The sequence below is a fragment of the Corvus brachyrhynchos genome, unplaced genomic scaffold (assembly GCF_000691975.1).
Source record: "Corvus brachyrhynchos isolate BGI_N302 unplaced genomic scaffold, ASM69197v1 scaffold3, whole genome shotgun sequence".
NCBI lineage: Eukaryota > Metazoa > Chordata > Aves > Passeriformes > Corvidae > Corvus > Corvus brachyrhynchos.
In genome coordinates this window covers 3,231,524-3,244,770 of record NW_008237619.1, presented here as the reverse complement: position 1 = coordinate 3,244,770, position 13,247 = coordinate 3,231,524, and the positions used below count along the sequence as shown (strand labels likewise).

The following is a 13,247-nucleotide window of genomic DNA, read 5'->3' as shown; positions in this document are numbered from 1 at the left end:
AACTGCAGGTCATGCTACTATGAGAGGTTTTAAAGTAGAAACCTGAAGTTTAAATAAAAAAAGGCACCCAGACTGCATAATCCTCTGCAGAATAGGAAGAAAGCATTCAGAAGATAAAGCACTGACAGTCTCTTGGAGATTTTGCACACTCGTCTAGTTTCTCGGGCACTCTGATGCCACTGTATTTTCGTGTTGCATTGGAACATCTGCATTCAGGTGAACTGAGAACAAGGCCAGTGTGTCAGTCATCAGTGAGGGTGCCTAAGCAGGGCACTCGATTACACCTTGGGGCCTGTACTTGAGTTCAATGTTTAAAAAAAAATCTAGGCAATCTACAGGCTTGTAGCTCCTCTAACTTCACTCTGCATTGAAGACACCCATTATCCCATGAAAATAAGGCACTCAGTAGGTACCAAATCAGTAATACTGTGAAGCATAATGAAGCTGTTGAAATTCTAGAAAAACACTGTTTGTACCATAGGAAATGTTCTGCGAAGAATGTTAGAAGTTCAGTTATTACAATCCCAGCAACAAGAAATGTACTTCTTAAGCATTACAGTCAGGTATGAAAGCTATGACTTTGGGAACTAGATGACCATTTAAAGCAGTGATTAGCTTTCTAGTCCACTTATCTGAATGTTGTCATCCTTTCTTAAACTTTGCACCAATAAGAGGAAGGAAGCCACAATCTCTAGTTGTGCTAGTCACTTGATATGTGTTACAAAAAGGACTACAAACTTGAGCCTGTGGGCAACACTTGTAGGGGGCTTGAAATGCCTGTGGTCATGGAAGGAACAAAGATGTAGACTGTTACCTACACCCAGAAACCCAGAGGGAGTGCAGACCAGTCTGAGGATTCTGCCTGAGACATGTTTGCTGCACAAATACTGGAGCACAATCTGCTCCTGGAACTGGCAAACTGAGTAGTGCGTGCCATTGAAAGGTAAGATTTTTGCACAGTGCAATTCTGGGAAGACAAGTCAAGATAAAGCATTCATGCCTTCTCCCACCATGAAGAGAGAATTACTCATGCCCTCGGCAGTTTTAAATGTAAGAACAAACATGCTCAAGCACAAGAGCAGCAGGATGGGACTGGTGGTGCTGTTCAGCACAGGCAGACACAGGCTTATCAATAGCTATGGCTAGTTGGAATAAAAAACTGAACTAAAGCACACCTCCGAGCCAGAAGGTGTAAAGTGCACAGTCCTGCTGTGCTAAATACCTCACCATGTGCCAGTAGGCTTAGTTCAAAACATGACAGATATTTGAATAAAAGATCTGTTAACTTGCTCACGTTAGACTTCCCTGTAGGTTTTAGCTCAATTCCATTGCACATAGACTTATACAAACTGCCGTTACACCATCACCTTGGAAAAATAGGAGATAATGAATTTCTGTAAGGAAGGAATATTTTCTAAAGGTAGGTCAGTCAGCAGTGATGACTCCAGAGAGGCATCCTCTCCTGCACTGCTTGCTGTCGCTGGAACCAGAGTGCTGCCCCAAGTTCATGTGTGGATATGTGCCTTCAGCGCAAGGCTGATGACAGGTGTCTTTTGAGACTTACACTGCCCAGAGGCTCCAGGACAGAATATAGAAAACATTAACTGGACTCTGTGACTGACCTAAAATGCTGAAAATCCCAGAGTACATTCTCAACATTCCTGCCAAGGATCATCTTTTCTACTGAACTGCAGCAGCACCCACAGTGATAACAGGTCAAACTGTGGCCTTCCTGCCTTTCCACCAAGCAAGAAATAGGATGTGGAATTATGTAGCCAGGCTCTTCCCATGAGACAGAAGTGACAGAATAAATATTGCTCAAATAATGGTCAGGGGCAGAGTTCAGTGGTTCGCCTTGTTCATCTATGGATATTAAAAGTGGTTACAAAACTAAGGTGTTGAGAATCAGTCAAGAAACACTAAACACTAAGATACTGCCTCTGATTTAAAGTCCTGAGCTACAACATGGTGGTTGTATAGATCATGGTGTACTGGTCACAACAGCAACGGTAACTATTTTCTTCTCCCTCTCCCCAGTGCTTTTTTTTTGAGAGAGGTTTTTCCATATGTTTTGTATCCCTTTAAATATTACCTAACACTTGTCTCATCACTATTCCAAAAAGATACCACAGCAACACAACAGGCATTTTCAGATACACAAAACCTGAAGTTAAACACTGGTGTTGGCATATCTACTTAAACCAAAGATGTCTTAAAGATGAACAAAGAGAAATGGTAAATGTTAGACAAGCTGAAACAAATGAGGAATTTGATATTAAATACATCAGAAGATTACATTTTTCAACAGTTACATAGGAGTTTACAAAATCTGAGAGATCAGCATTATACTTAGATGGCAAAATTGAACCAAAAGAGTTAAGTTTCCTCGGCAGATGAGAAGCTGGTGCCAAAGAAGAGAAAGAATGTGGATTTCCAGCTCAAGTTCTTCAGCTTTTTGTTGCCAACCGAACTAAGATTTCCTACCTGCTTTCTCCTTCCCAATAACTTTCTATGTTATCTGATATCAATCAACTTGAAGCAACAAGTAATCTTATGGATATTCAGCTACCATCTCAAGTATTTTACAACTATTCCACCTGTGAAAAATACATTAAAAAATAATTCAGGAGATGGAGGCCTCATTGTACAGCCAGTCACCATCATCTTCCTTAGGATGCTTTTAAGATGAGTCCAACCTCTTTTTTCCCTTTTCTTGCTTAAACTGTTTCAGCTATAATCAGCTAAAGTTTGGAGTTTTACTCTTTCCTTAAAGAAAAATAATTTCTACTACTCGGGGAAGAACACAGATCTTTCCCCTGAAGTTATTTACTGTAACAGAGTTTTGCTGTTTGAAGTCTACCTTACCTTATTGATAAGACTGGTAGCATTGTAGATTGCCTAAACTATCCCTTCAGATAATCCTACTTTCACTTGCCTATAACTTGTTTAAACTTTTATAATTTGGTCTGAGCTTTTTACATTTTTTTTTTTTTACTATGTCAGGTGTCTGCATCAAGCTGAAATTTTTTTGAACCACTTTACCCAATATCTCAATAATTTCTGCAAATGAGATAAGGATGTGTGTAAGTTTAATTTGCACTGAATATTCTAATGACAACTCCTTTGACTAAGCTTTTTGTGCTTTAAAGTAGGAAATAAAAGTCTGACAGAAGAGGGAGGGCATCGTATGAGAATGATACAATGATTCATTCCTCCATATGAAAATTTGAGCCATTGGGCCAAGTTACAAATCTTCCAAAAAATTGCAGCCTGCATATCTGTTAGTGATTAACAGCTAAAATTCTACATTCATTGAATAAATTCATGCTTCTCATGGGTTTTTAGTGATATCCAGATTGCCTATATAATGCCCTCAAAGAACTGCTAAGAACTCATCTGTCTTCTGAAAATTTTTGCATGTGAGCCAGTAGGGCATATGCAAGCCCCAAACTACGTATACATTACAGGGCTTCAGGAAAAACACTGGCTGTTGTGAGCAGAAGTGAGACTTGGCAATAGCAGGACTGGGGTAGGGGGTAGGGAGGGATTGAACCTCGAGCTGTACACCCCTTGTAGATATGGGAAACAGGACACCAAAGAAAGGAGGAAAGGGAAATCACACTGGAAAGCTACTCTCCTCATAAGAGACCTATAAATTCTTCAATCTAAAGATGTTGGGTTTTATGGGCATAACGTCATTTTATGTGAAATTGCAAAGAACACAAGAGGGAAGACATGTGTCAGGGGAAGAACACAGAGTTGGGCAGCCTACACAAGACACAGTGTGGGCCAAGAGCGAGGCCTGAATCAGACAAGAAGCAAACAGGACAGGATAGAGGATGAAACAAAGGAAAACTGGAGGAGTGTTCAGGTGTCATGGATCACTATGTCTTAGGGAACATGCTATCTGTAATTTAGCTACTTCCCAGATCCCGTATCATAGCTTAATCTGGCTGCCCACTGTTCACTCTACAGCAGAGAAAGCCTTGTGTTCTTCTGAACTCAGAGCCTGAGTCCAGGTATTGCAACATCCCCACCATGTTTTGTGACCCTACCAGAAGATACTCTGTGCCTCTCAGAGAGGACTTTTTCTATAACAAGAGTCAAGGCTTCATCAGTAAAGGATATAGACAAGTCATATTCTCCAATCTGTGACAGGTTTTATTTGCAAATTGTGAGAGCAAGGCTGTGTTTAGCTTCTGGGAGCCTGGACTTAGGTTACTCAGGATCAGTTGGGATCTATGGCCTCTAACTTTTACCATTTTTTCAACTCCTGTTCCTGAAGAAACCTTTCTCATCTCTTCCTCTTGCTTCAATAGGAGGAGTAAGTGACTCAGGTCTTTGTTGCCAGTCAAGCACACCTCCCTGTGATCTGCTTCCAGGTAGCAGTGTTCTTTCTGGCTGCTCTCATCTCTCCACCTGTGCCATATCAGTAGCAGTGGTCTCTTTGAGTGGGCTGCACATGAAAGAAGACATAACTGCAATAAATATAAAATGACACACCAACATGTTCTTCCACTCATTATATCAGGAACTGTGAGGAAAAGCCTGTGGGAGGGAAGCTGCAATAGAAAGACAGGCCCATTTAAGAGGGAAGTGTGGAAAAGCCTAGAGGTGATCGTCCACAAAGTTTGTGAGATTAAAGGATAATCTGTATGCTTTTCTGGAATTTATTTCTGGGGGATCTACAGTTCTTGAGAGCTCTGTGTTGCCTATTAGCAAATATCCCAGTCATTATGCCCTTTTTCCTAGTGCACAAAAAAGCTGACATCTAACATTTAATATAGTAGCTCAGAGGTGGGGAAAATGATCATAAATTTGGATAATGAATATTTGTTGTTACTATGGCACCAGAATGCAGAACACTTGCCTCCATATTTAATTTGCTACCTGGGGTGGATGGATTGATTTTTTTTTTTAAAACAATGCTAAAATAATACTAATTTGTGACATGACCTACAGCAAGGTTAAGAATTGCAGTGTTAGACCTGCTGTTCAGTAGTCTCCCCTCCTGCCCACTCATGTGTAATAAAAAACTATTAGGCTTTGTAACTACATAACTAAATGCTCTTTTGCTTCCCAACAAACCTTTACTCCATGCACTCTCTAGACTTGATGGTTCTCCCTGTGAGTATGAGAATGAAGTACTACTGCCCATCAGCATGGAGTCTGGTCCCTGACCTGTAACGTCAGCAGGGTCTGATTTCCTGACATAAATAGCTCGGAGTACACGCACGCCTGTACTGATGGACTGTGGATCAACACGCGCCAACGTGTGACAGAGCTCATCTTTTCTGTGGTCTATTATCATCAGTGGAGGTGAGCTTATGAAGATAAGCTGGTCTGCAGTACAGCAACTGCTGCCAACAGGTGAGTTGTATATAAAAAGGCCACAGCTAACTGGACAGGTGGGACAGGTAAGGCAGCATGAACTCATAGTGTCCCACATTACAGAGTCCTAACACCAGCAGAAGACAACAAGGCACCCTGGGACCTCTGCCTGGTTCAGGTCAGAACCAAATTTCTTCCTGCCTTCCCTGATTAGTGCTTTTTCAGTCAATTTTATCATAGGTTTATTTCCTTAACCCACCAGTATGCAGCTGAAATATATGGCATACTCTGGCACTGCTCTCAGTGCCAGAGCAGGTGGATTCAAACACCATTCATATTCACACCAAACTATAAACTGTTTGTGCCTATCACCAGGATGAGGGGGAAATAATCATGCAAAAGACTGACTGACTGAGCCTTGCCTGTTCAGCACTCATAGAACAAGCCCAGTGTACTATTTTGCATCATAAAACTTACGGAGAATTGAATGCATCCACACGATAATGAGCATTATGGCTCATTAGAGGCTCAGCTTGCAAAGTCCAAAGTCTACAAACAGAAGCATATAGGAGAAATCTGAACTAAGTACTGTACCCTGCCCTCTGTCTGCACCAACCCTTTACACGTATCTGGTAAATGATTTATAAACCTAAAGACAACAAAGTATAAAACTGTATCGCTGTCTTCACTTTACAAAGGAAACCCTTTCTGAATAAATTGCCATGTCTCTGAAAATATTTCAAATTTTGGTGTCTGCTCTGCTCTTTACAGGTAAGTGCCTGTATCCTACCTCATGTCATTCCCTTCAGGCTTGTTAAATAGTCAGCTGGCAAAAACCCTGTGTTACCACCAGAACAGCCCTGATGGAGTAGTATTAACTGGAAATCACTGCAGCAGAGACATGCAGGAGAGTGGGTGAGCACAAGATTGCATGGCAAATTCTGTGAAATACAGTTTGATTCTGCTCCTCATGACTATTTTTGAGTTTTTTACTGCTCATGAATAAGGAGGAAGGATGCATTTCTGACTGAAAGGCATTCTTAAAGGATGATTTCCTGAACTGTTAAAATTGTAAAAAAGAGCTTGATGCTGTTTCTATGAAATCTTCTCTAAATATTTTTCTTATCTCAACATTTATTGTTTGTAGGAAAAAATTTCACATGCATTTATAAGGGCCCAAAATATTCTATTTCACAAGTGATTTCTGGAATCCGACTTGAATTTCTTTAGGAGACTGACTGTTTTAAAGCTCTCAGGCTGTCTGAATGCTGATCCTTCACAGTACTGTGTAACCAGGGCACCTACAATCAAGACTCAACTTGTAAAACCTGGACCAGAGAGAAAATGGATGGGGTGGGGTTACCACATGCTCTTCCCAAAGCAGCACACACTGGTACAGTCTATGATCAGTGATCCACATGCTGCAAGATTGATTTGTTTCTCACAAAATTGAAGCAGGCAGTGACAGCTGACTTCCCAAGTGATTGCCTGCATCTTGACAAGATGCTCCATCCACATGCATGCATTAAAAGCATTTCTTAGATTTGAGTGCTCCAACACACATGCAGTAAATACATGATGTGAATAGCTAAGGCAAAATAAGGGAGACATAATTAGCCAATGATTAATTGTGGATTAATGAAAAAGGTTTTGTGAATTGGGACCACAGTCAGGTGTAATCTCTCTTATGCGTTGAATTCACTTCCACGACATATGAACCTGAGTTTTGGCTTCAGTGAGACTCTGTAGGGAGATAAGGAGGTGGAAAGGGACTTTGTCTCTTCTGCAAGTTTGAGCTCACCTATAAACCTTTTCTCCTTATTTGTCCTTCCTGATCTGCTGTGCACCTGAACTGGGACAGTTCCTGGGTACTTACCTACCTTCTTGAACTTCACCTCCTTTCCACTGAAGGCCATTATAGAACACAGTGTCACCTGAAGCCAAGCTGGGAGCAGCTTGCAGCCCCTCCTTTCAGAAGACTTTACTTTCATCTCCTTTATGTCTCCTGTCTTTTTTACCCACTTTCCCACGTTTCTATTCTTCAAAAGACATGAAGAACTACTTATTACTAATTTTTAATGAGCTCTTAAATGTTTAATTGATCACAATCAGTTCAGTTTTCCATTAATTGTGAATCCTTTCAGCAACAATGAAGGTGGTGGTGAAGTAAAACAGAGACTGTAAGATTCTCATGAGAACCTTATTCTTCTTCATGCCTTCAGCTCAGTTGCTATAAATCACTCCTCATAGTAAAACCACAGTCACACCTCTGGGAATAAGCTTTCTGGACCTTTTCCTTTAGCCTCTGGAGAGTGCAGCAGCAAGGGATGGGGTACCAGTGCGATGTCTTGGCACTGAGATAATTGCTGAAGTCTCTCAGGTGTCTGATGGGGGTGTTTTGCCCATTCACTCGAGCTTAAACTGGTAGCCACATGTGGATGTAGAAAGGAAATTTCAACAGGACCTGCTGAGTGGACCAACTGACCAGTGCTTTTCCTAATACTTTGCTGGAGTGGAAGTAGTTCCTTCCCTAGGATTATCTAGGATTTTTGCAAAATCGCCTTGCTATTTACCCATACCTGACAATAGCCCTGACCCCTGGCATCATCACACATATTGAATATGTTCAATAGCTAATTCTGCATTAAGTGTCTGTAAGTTCTCTGCCATTGCTGATGAGGGAATGAGGCTGATGCTGTAGCTCTAAGGATTGCTAATGACATCTCTTGAACCAGAGAGCTCTTCTGTCCTGTGACGTAAAATTAAGAATTTTCAAAGAATAAAAACTACTTTAATTCAAGCTTTAAAAATAAACAGATGAGACCAAAATTCCAAAGACTGGGTGATATGAACAGAGTTGACGCACTTAAAAATCAGCAACTTTAAATCTTGCTGTCAACAGCAAATCTGACTGATTTAATTCTATTCTAAGGCTTCTTACCATCCAAACACTCCAGCATACAAAGCCTATGTACATACAAACATCATTTTTTATAATGTGAAAAAAGCAATGGGCAGGTGTTAGACTTTAATATAATTGCACATTTCAACTGAAAAAAAGTTGATATATGGGCCAGAGGTGTCCTGCAGGATCCACAAGTCTATCCTTGCTGCAATTCAGCCATGCATGCAGTGTACTGACAGATAACCACATATTGATTTCCATGGAATGCCACGTAATCTAGAGAAATACTTGAGTGAGGAGAGAAGCAGCTGCTGCCACATTTTTTTCAGCATTTGCACTGTTGCACTGTGGTATCTTTGGTATTTTGAGTCCTCAGACTGAGTCCTGTGGTCTGACCGTGTGAATTTATATGTAGAAAGTTAGATAGCTGAAACATGGTGGGGAGGTGGTCCATTCTGGCTCATTTCTAGCCTTAGGAAACACAACTGAACTGCAGACTTGATTTACTTTTTCAAAGTTCCCAACACGTCAGCACGTGCCACCTCAGCAAGGTTGAAGTTTAGCTCTGTCCAAGTTTAGCCTCTGTCCGAGCTCTGTCCTAAAGAACTGATAAGGCTGGCAGTCTTTTCTCCATGAGCTGACATTTTGACCAGAGAATCACCGTAGCCAACAATAAGAAGAGTTATTAGACTTAAAAGAAGGGAGCCAGAGCAATTGCTAACTTTTGACATTTAAATTCCATTGATATTAACTTAAGCAATATGTTTTCAGGTTGTCAGAAACTTGCAAGTCTTCAGAAACTAGGGAGAAACAATAGTGTCCACAGAGAGTGTTTGAAGTGCTGCTAAATAATTGACAGTTTCTTTGCAAATATCATAGCAAATTAGAGATGAACCTCTTTTACCTATGGTAGATGCACACCAGGGATAAATTTTGGTCCTAAGCCTAGAAGTTGCTCCTCACCACTTATACAGTACTAATGATCTGGATAAAAAAAGGCTTTGGGGTAGAGAATGGGAGAAGGAGAAGCATACCCTATATTAAGGCAAGTTTGAAGATTTGTCTCCTTATCATTAAACTCTGCCATTAGAGGTGCAAATGGTGGCCAGCCTGCTCTCCCCAGACTACTAAACTCACAATGGCTCATGCTACTTAACTTTTACAAAAGAAAATGTATATCAATTATAGGTCCCTAAGCAGGCAAATGTGTCAAAACTTAATCCCATACTTACCTTTTTGATGGTGTGATGAAGTGGATCATTGCACATTCAGCTGATAGAAAAAGATGTCTTCCTGGGAAGATTTTGTGGCTGCAGCCAGCTGAATATGTTGCTTTCTAGTAATCTATCCTTGCACAAGATGCTTTCATTCAAGGCTAGCATGAAGAGATTTTAAAGCACAGATCTGTCCAGGTTGATTTTCTATTCTGAGTGCAGTTTGCTTGCTATACTGTGATACTTTTTTATTATTACTTTGACATTCAAGATACTTGATATGCCTTTTCATAATCAGACTTTTTTTGTTGGTTTGGGTTTGTTTTAATATACTCCATGCTGGATTAACTGCGCATTTGCTTTTTTTGACAAAGATGACAAGGCTGTACCACCATCTCCTCTCAAGTTTAGTCTCAGATCATAGTAATCCAAAATTAGATGCTCAGAAGGCATGGTAGCAATAATGACTACGATTAGTTTTCCCTCTGGACACTGTCTTTAGGTGCACAGGACAGACAAAACTATCTGCTGAAGGCAATGACTACATGAGCCAAGCATCTGCTTGTTAAACCAGATGATTTTTTTCTATAATTTGTATTTCATATGAGAACACTGAGTGAATCTTCAAGAGACAATGAAAGGAAACCCTCTAAGTGGTAACAGCTGATACAACCTTGGCAATAGTTCACCCTCCACACACATTTCTCCTATTTTCCCACTGGGACATTTACATCTAACAGTGCTTTTCAAAACACATATTTATCTAAGAGAGGATAACAGTATTGAATAAAACCATTAACATAAAATGTGTCTGGTTGCTCTTCATAGTGGGTTAACTGTTTCAGTACAGCTTGAAATACTTCATCTTTTTGCAGCTCAATTTTATGCACTGTGAGCCATTTTATTAACATCACCCATCTGCTCCTAACTCCGTCTAGTCTCACATCAGGTGCTCTGAAATTCCATTCTCCTGGTTGGTATGCTAATCTCCTACAAGATGCACCCCTTCAGGAATAGTCTGTGTTTGTAAAGCCAACCCTTCCACAATATTTTGCTAAGCTGTTTGAAAGGAGGGGGAAAATTACACCCAGTCTGAGAAACTTAAATTGAGGCAAGATATTGCTCATTTGATGGAGACTCTACGTTGTATTCAGAGGGGCTACTTAGATGGAGACACCTGGTCTGATGACCTCAGGTCTACATTAGAGCTAAGTAAAGACCTTCCTTCATCTGAGCTCTGCCAGAGCAGAAGCAAATGTACAACCCTGTCTGTCTGTGCAGCCACAGTGAAAGACCAACAGGGCTAATTCTGGTTTTGCTAGAAATGATCTTGCTAGAGTTTCTCCAGAGGTGAATGAAGCTTGCCATGTTCAGAGACTTATAGTGATCTTTACAGCAAGGCAAAGAGAATGAGCAGAGCCTGAAGGAATAGCTGATATATAAAGGCACTTACCTGATTTTCTTTTGTTACTTATGCATCTTTGGAGTGCCCCAGCAGCTGGGGACAAGTCCTGCAGAGACAACTCCCAGGAGGTGAAATAGCAGCTAGAAAAGAATAAGAACTGGGTGTCAACAGTGACAAGAAAAGCCAAGAGCAGAGCTGGCATACCTGCCTCTCCTCAGAGCAGGCAAGTGCACTTCAATCAAAGTGAATACCTCGCATAGTTAGGGGTGGCATTTCTCATTGGATACAGATGCAGCCAGAGCAGACTGTATATTCAAAATTGACATGTAATACCCTGAAGATGGAGCTCTCTGCACCACAGTAGCCAAGATAACACCTCACTGTCCCACTAGAGGAATGACAAGCTCATTTTTGAAGATGTTGGCAGCAAGAAAAAAAACCACAAGAAACATAGCTGCTTAATGATCTTTTTTTTGCAGCTTACTTTAAATCTGGAGGGCCAGAGCACATATTAGTGATAAAATTTAATGTTTATATATATATAAATTTAATATACATTATATATATATATATATTTAATATATATACATTTAAAGAAAAGTGTAGCCTGTTAATGAGTCAGTTTCTGATCCCAGTTCAGTTATCTCCATCCAGAAATGTAATCATGAGCTTACAAAATATTTAGTATAAAAAGAAATCCTGACATTAACTAAAGAGAAATTAAAAGCTCATAGATTTTTCTATTGAAAAATAGTAAATTGCCAGAGAAATACTGAAATTTGGCACAAGCTTAGTTTTCTCTTGTGCAGCTCTAGAATACAAGTATACCAATTTAATAGACATATACATGAAATATATTTTCTTCTTTCCCAGGCCAAAATCTTGTTTTCTGAAGTACAGAAATTGCTATTCCTGTTTCCTAAGGGAGAGAGCAGTTCACACATGAGTCTTCTCACAAAATGTCTGAACTTACTTTTTTCCATGCAGTTGGTAACTTTTTTGAAGAGGGTATTCCTTGAAAACTCCCTACCCTAAAATTTCTACCTCCAGTTTATAATTATAGTAATTTGCAATATGAAGAAACTGAAGTAGGAAGCAATTACTGGGACTATCATTGCTTGCTAAGTAACTTTTCTAAAGTACTCTTTGACATCTATATTAAGGGCAAAGATGACAACCACCATCACTTTTTTTTTGTTCATTACTCTATAAACAAGGTTTTTCTCATCCTCTTTTTAAGCTCTTTTGGCACTGAGAAGTAACAAAGTTAAACGGAGCAACAAACACTCTAGCTTACATATCTGCCACCTATATGCATTCAGCAAACATTTTCTTCTAGTTAAAAAACTAAAGAGCAACGATATTGTGGATGATCAGGAAAGCCAGCAATAATTACAAGTGAACTGGATTCAGCTGAACATTGATAGATTTTCCCCCTAGAAGTTTAGGAATCAGGGAATTGGAGAGCTGTGAGTGAAGTGATAGCTTGCCCTGCTGAGCTCCTACTCTAAGACATAATAGACAAGGACTCAAGTTCTTGGCCCATCTGTTTCAAGTATGTGCAGGTCACCCTCAGGTGTCCATTTAAACCCACTTCACTAAATTGGAGCCCAGCTGTTTACAGACTGGCCTCAGCTTGGCTGATGGATCTGAGCTCCAACTTAAGTGGTTCATTAAAAATTGTGTGATTCGGACTGACATGCTATTTTGGACTCTTTTAGCCTCAAATTAATGTCTCAAAATTAATTTATGTCTCAAACACTCAAGACTAAAAAGAAAAGGTTTTTTTCTGTACCAGAGCCTTTCATAAGAAGCTAAAGAGGAATTCGGACCTTTTTCTTGTGAAGAATATTTATTTCAAGATCTGCAAGGACTACTTCTGCATCTGTGGTGACCTCAGAAGCTATCTGAATCAATGCAATAGCAAGATTAGAAGTGCAGTATCTTCTGTTCAGAAAATAATTTCCAAGCATGCAATTTCTATGCTGATACTAATGAGAATAAATATCACATATAAGCCAGGATGTTCAGAAACCACAGATAAATTCATAGGGTTTGCGTTCTTTTAAAAAATTTTAGGTTCTGAGCACACCTGAGACTAGGGCAATTACAGTCTAAGAGGATTTTTGTAACAAAACTTTGCATTAAAAATAAATTAGTGCCTTAATTACATTGTAGCTTTATTTACTTCAGATTCAACAGCAAAATAATGATTTAGAGCATCTGTTTTATTAACTTCAGGCCTTAAAAAAAAGTTTCTTTCTGAGAATCTAAGGTAGGACCATCTTTGATTTCTATTAAATAAACTACAGATTCAAAACCATATTCTGTGGGTATAAGCGTATTTTTGAAGTGCACATTCTAAAATATTTTTCTGATATTACAAATATTT

General features: G+C 39.7%; 1 long non-coding RNA gene across 1 annotated transcript in view; it reads right to left on the bottom strand.

Moving 5' to 3' along the window:
* Positions 1–3,664: 3,664 nt before the first annotated feature.
* LOC108446121 overlaps positions 3,665–13,247 on the bottom strand; it is a 38,004-nt gene continuing 28,421 nt past the window's right edge. The window contains exons 3-4 of the long non-coding RNA XR_001861229.1: positions 10,904–10,995; positions 3,665–4,456 (exon numbers count right to left, since the gene is read on the bottom strand). This is a non-coding gene — a long non-coding RNA (uncharacterized LOC108446121). The remainder of the gene's footprint in view (positions 4,457–10,903; positions 10,996–13,247) is intronic.